Source organism: Littorina saxatilis, linkage group LG2, assembly GCF_037325665.1.
Source record: "Littorina saxatilis isolate snail1 linkage group LG2, US_GU_Lsax_2.0, whole genome shotgun sequence".
NCBI classification, from domain to species: Eukaryota; Metazoa; Mollusca; class Gastropoda; order Littorinimorpha; family Littorinidae; genus Littorina; species Littorina saxatilis.
In genome coordinates, this window is record NC_090246.1 from 59290247 (window position 1) to 59296097 (window position 5851).

Here is a 5851-nt window from a genome sequence, read left to right on the forward strand (position 1 = left end):
TTCCACTTTGCAAAGACAGCACCCAGGCTGTTCATCTTTGGTATATGACCAAATGGAGGGATAGTCTTATCCCATGTAAAAGCCTGGCCGGATCTGAGACGGTGAGCCGAACTGTTTAAACGGGAAGAAATGTGCCTTTTTAATTTAAGTGATGAGAGACAAAGTTTTGCTGAGAAAGTCAAAAAGTACCTTTCAGTATCAACTTGAAATGCTGGTATTTTGGACGGAAACACGCATCCCAATAAAACGACAATTAACTTTATAAGGTTTGCTCAAAAGCATATCAAGCCAATTTCTTTATTATCTGTTCTTTTAGGACAGAGAAATTAAATTCTGCTTGAGGAAAACTTATTAGTCCTGTGTTCATCAACAGGCTATCCTTTCAACAGAATAGAAACATTGTGTAAGAACAGAGTATTATCAACATTAAACATCCAAATTCAAATAATTTATTATGTTAAACTGAAAGTAACTATCAATAACAGTATGTTCAGAAAATTCTCTTTTTTTGGAAGGAATTGTACTATTCTTCTGCTACCTTTACTTGTCCTGTTTAAATGATGCCACAAGCCGGTTTACAAATATATGAGAAAGGGCAAGGCATCATATTCACTAATGGCAAATCTTAGGTAATTTCACCTAGGACAAGAATAATTGATGGCTTGACTGTTAAGTGTTTCTTTGTAGCTGACTGGCAGTAAACTCCACACCACACGGCTGCTCAGTCATGCTGCTCTTCTTACCCCAGCTTTCTGTTTATGCTGAGTTACCTACACGATGGACAATGCTGAAGCTCGGGGCACCCGAAACAGCAGTCAAGGGGCTACAACTCTTGCCAAACTTTCCTGACAAAAGTGCAAGATACAACAAAAACTTCAGCCCTCTCACTCTCTTTCTCTCTCTCTCTCTCTCTCCACTTTGAGTTTCTGATCAGTTACTCAACTGCCTGGTGACAACAATAAGTCCATAAGCATGATGCTAATTAAATGATGTGTACAGAATGAAATTAATATATGGCTACAATTTTGACATAACTATTGTGAGACAGAAACAGTGTCAAAGCATTACTTGTATCTTTCATTCTTGAGCAGGGAGGAAGCTTAACTACACGGACTGACTAAAATGAAAGGTATGGAATTTGTAAGTGTAAGTAACCATTTTGCTTCTTTTTTTCTTTTTCATTAGACAAGCAAAATGTCCCATAACTGCCAGTGCCACATAAAACTTCAAAAACAAGAAAGAGTAAACAGCACAGCAAAATATGTAGAGAAAAAAAGTTACACTCTCAATGGGTGTCACTAAAACTCAAAAAGACACGAAAAGACGCGAAAAGACATGAAAAGACACGAAAAGACGCGACGCGAAAAGACACGAAAAGACGGATAGCTTGGGTCCCAGGTGGTCGTAATGTAATGTGCCGCCAGCTTGACTGGGTATGTTGGGGGAATCGGCGTTTTGTCAAGTAGATGTTAATTCCTTTGTCGGATCGGATGGATGGAATACCAGCGCAGCTGGCGTGTGGTCAGTTGCGTAACTTTTATGAGTTACCCGGGGTAGCCGCTGATAACACTTCGTGTGGGAATGTTTGATGCGCTCAGATCAAAGCCTCATTTAAGAGATAGCGAATTCCTTTGAATTTGATACGAGAAGCGTGTCAACTGGGCTCGAATGTTTTAGTCTTTACCCCCCCCCCCTCCTTTATTCTTGTCTTTAACCAATGGAATGGCTTATCATCTTAGAATGTTGTGTTACTAATAGTTACTGAGATTTGTAATTGGATGTGTGTGACTCTAGCTAAAGTCTAATAATGTATGTGAATGCTAGGGTGTGAAAGAGAACGAAGAGAACTTTGAGAACTTCGGAAGAGTTTGGACGTATTTGGTTGTGAGATCCACTCCAATAAAGTGACACCAACATCAACATCAAACAGGTGTGAGTGTGAGTGTGCGTGTGAGCTGTGAGGAGGTGATTGTTACAAGAAGGTGTGAATGCGCTGTGTGAGTGTCAGTGGTGAAAGGGTCAAAGGTGTGTTTTCGTGTATTTGTGTGTCTTTTCGTATCTATTTGCTGTCTTTTCGTGTCTTTTTGCGTCTTTTCGTGTCTTTTCGAGTTTTAGTGACACCGCTCTCAATCTCATGCTGAAAATTTTAAAAAACCAAAAAAAACACTCACTCTCATAAATGCTGGCGCCTGCAAGGTATATCTTCAAGGATCGGTTTACTTACACGCCAAGTGCCATTGGCACATACACTCTGATAACCCTTATGAATTCATTTTTTTTATTCAACTTAACAGGTCAAAGGCCGCATTGACATTACTTACCACTGCACCACCCTATGGCTATGCATAGTTTTAAGCATTTGATAGTGAAAACCAAAAGCGCACAGCAAACCGAGCACACACACACAATTTTGTAACATTATTTATAATTATATTTATACTGTGTGAAATCTGAAGATCATTTGGCTCCAAACTGCACCATTTAGCTGCTTCGGACAAAATAATATATGACAGGACATGTCCCAGTCTTCCCCCCTCCCCCTTCCTGCAGTCTACTTGGCGTTTTGCACCTCAAACCATGTCCCATCAAAATTTGATTGTGGAGGTCAAATGACCCAGTCTTTTTTCCCCATGCTGAACCCTGCATCGAAAAACACCATCTAACAGTCATATCAAATCACAATGTATCAAAACAGTCCAACTTCAAAACTTTCAGCTGGGCTCTAAGTAAGACTCATGACATTACAACACCTTTACCTGATCTGTGAGAGAAGAATAAAATAAAGTTTCCTTAAAGGAAAAAGAGAAAAAAAAGTTTTTTCCTGGACAGAACAAATCTGACTGCTTTGTCATGTATGAGAACAAAAAGAGCAAACTGTACTGTTACAGCTACAGTACAAGGAAATTGTTTTTGCAATTACACACCTGCTGGTCTCAATATTTCTTGAGCATACTTTCTCAAATTTCCAGCAAAGAGGGAAATCAAAAACAGAGTACATATGTACTGCAAATCATATTATATGTTAATTATTCTTACCTGATAAAATCTTCACAATGCAATCAATCTGAAATACACATTCTGGATCATTTTGGCGTTCAAATCTTTACTTGCAGTTGTAGTTGTACGTGTGATAACCTGAAAGTGAAACAAACAAATAATACATTTTAACCAGATATTCTTTCGTTTCCAACCTGTGCAATGAAATTTGGATGGTTTATTGAATTAAAGCAACAAGAATGCTTTAATTTTTTGTTGAAGAAAAAAAGGTAGACTCTGAAATCAAGCTGATTCAGTGATTGAGAGTGATAAAGTTCTGCTCATGGTATCATGGCCTTTTTGGTTTGTTTGCCCCAGTCTTTACAAGAAAAAGGAACTCTACCACAAACCATAGAAACTCCATAAAGTGACACTGACAGACGATTTTCAAAAATAAATCTGTCAGGAATTTCAGCGGTGTGGAAGAGTAAGAGCCTTTTTATACCTCAGACAACTTTTCACAACATCCGGAGCATGTTCCATGCTTTTGATCTGCAGTTTATCCTACGATCAGAATGAACAACTAACTCTGATGTGTATGTTCAAATTTTGTTATGCAGTGCGCGCACAATATGATACCCTTTTCTTTAAAAAAATCACAATTCATAGTTCACAATTTGCTGCGGAAATGCTCGCTGGCACGTATTGTGATCGCCTCACAACGTGTTTTAAACGAGGTCACATGGGTTTGGGTTGAGGTCACGTGAGTTTAGGAAAACACACATGCTTAGCGAACACTTCCAGTGATCAGCAAGCCATTATGGCAATTCTTGGCTCCGATGATTATATTTTTTGGAAAGAAAATGGTATCATATTTAGCGCACGATGCATAGCAAAATTTAACATACACATCAGAGTTAGTTGTTCGCAGGTTAAAGCCGATCAGAAGTGTGGAACATGCTCCAGATGTTGTGAAAAATTTGTCCGATGTAAAGGTCTCTTACTCTACCGGACCGCTAAAAATTCTGACAGTTATTTCCGGAAAACGTCGATTTCTATAATTCCTCCGATGATATATTAAGTGCCAAAATTACCATTTGATGCAATTCCTGCTCATTTACCCAGTGAACACTTAAAATAAAACCATCTATAATTGTATAAATGTTCACGTCCCAGCAGCAACACTAAGATTATGCAATATGAAAATACGAAACAGTGTTATTTAAATGCTTGTGGCATTGCAAATTCCTACTTCTTCTTCTGCGCTCGTGGGCTGAAACTCCCATGTACACTCGTGTTTTTACGCGAGTGGAATTATACGTGTATTTCATGACCGTTTTTACCCCGCCATTTAGGCAGCCATACACCGCTTTCGGAGGAAGGATGCTGGGTATTTTCGTGTTTGTATAACCCACCGAACTTTGACATGGATTACAGGATCTTTTCCGTGCGCGCTTGGGCTTGTGCTTGCGTGTACACACGAAGGGGGTTAAGTCACTAGCAGGTCTGCACATAAGTTGACCTGGGAGATCGGAAAAATCTCCACTCTTAACCCACCAGGCGGCAGCGACCGGGATTCGAACTCACGACCTCCCGATTAGGAGGCCGACGTCTTACCACCACGCCACTGCGCCCGTCCAAATTCCTACTGAAAGTGAAAGAATATAAGGTCTGAGACAGTGAGAAGCTTAATTCACATTTTTCAGAAATACCGCTGACTAAACGCTTTTGCTCCTTCTCCACAAGCTCTGTGGCTAGATGGTCTTTCACTCTCAGATTAAAGTAGATTATAATGCTATCAACCTGAGTGCACACTGGCTTTGGCTATTTCACCTTTTCAGTGTTTGAGATTAAAATTTATATTCACAGCCTGAGATTGGCTTCATGGCTCAACAACTTTCAGTTGTAAACTTGTATTCATTAGCCTGAATCTACCAAGTAGCTTCCTAACTAGCTTCCTGGTGCAATATTAAGACTAATACAGTAATAGGAGGCACCATCTTCAATAACAAGTACAAGAACACAAGTCGAGGGGTATTCCCACTCTTCAGAAGTTCAGTTAGGTGCGATTTCTATAGTCTGTATCTTTAATTGCAAGCCCATATAATTATTTGCATGTTGTAACACGAGTAAACACTAGGAATATTGCATCGTAACCCTGGGTATTTTCTACTGACAGGAATTGTGCAATACCCGTCGAATTACATCTCAGCTGTGTCTTAGTCTTACTCTAGTCTCAGGAGGAAGTGACTTGCAGACTTTGCACAGACAGAAGAAAAGGTAAACAAGGGAGCTTCATCAAGGCCTGCGACTGGGATCGTTTCCCTTTTGTACTGACTTTTCTCGAAGCATCTAATGACTCAGGAGGAGCAAAGCGTTATTTCACAAACTGACAGTTGTATCTGTCAGGTTACAATGTCTACTGCACAGCAAGAAAGAACCCGATACTCCAAAACAAGAATGCTGACGGCACAGTCATATACCCTGGGTTTTGCAGACGAAGATGAGGGGGCACTCCTCCCATTTTGTAGAAGATTAAAATGAAATAAAAGAGCATCAAACAGACACAAATGGTGTTATAAACACTTTCCGAATGTATCCTATAATGTCGTATTGTCATTTAATGTCTACTGGTATCTCTTAGTAGGGGGTACGTACCTCAAAGAAACACGGAAATCATCCTGACTTCTCCTGTCCTTAGCCATGTAAATAGGGCGCCATGTTGCGGTACCCCGGATGAACTTGGGTAAGATGACGTCAAAACATTTCTCCAGAGTGTTCCTTCTCAACCAATCAGTTGCTGCATACGTAAGAAATGTCTGAAACGTCATGAAAAACTGTGTACAATTTGCTTCACGGAATATCCGTTCCTGTT

The 5851-nt window shown here is 39.8% G+C and overlaps 1 protein-coding gene across 1 annotated transcript in view; it reads right to left on the reverse strand.

The window, feature by feature from the left end:
- The window catches only part of LOC138959919 (myocardin-related transcription factor B-like), a 138092-nt gene extending 132379 nt beyond the window's left edge, over positions 1-5713 (reverse strand). Inside the window, exons 1-2 of the mRNA XM_070331591.1 lie at positions 5635-5713; positions 3037-3135 (exon numbers count right to left, since the gene is read on the reverse strand). The gene's annotated coding sequence lies outside the window, so the exon portion shown is untranslated. The remainder of the gene's footprint in view (positions 1-3036; positions 3136-5634) is intronic.
- Between the last annotated feature and the right edge of the window lie 138 nt (positions 5714-5851).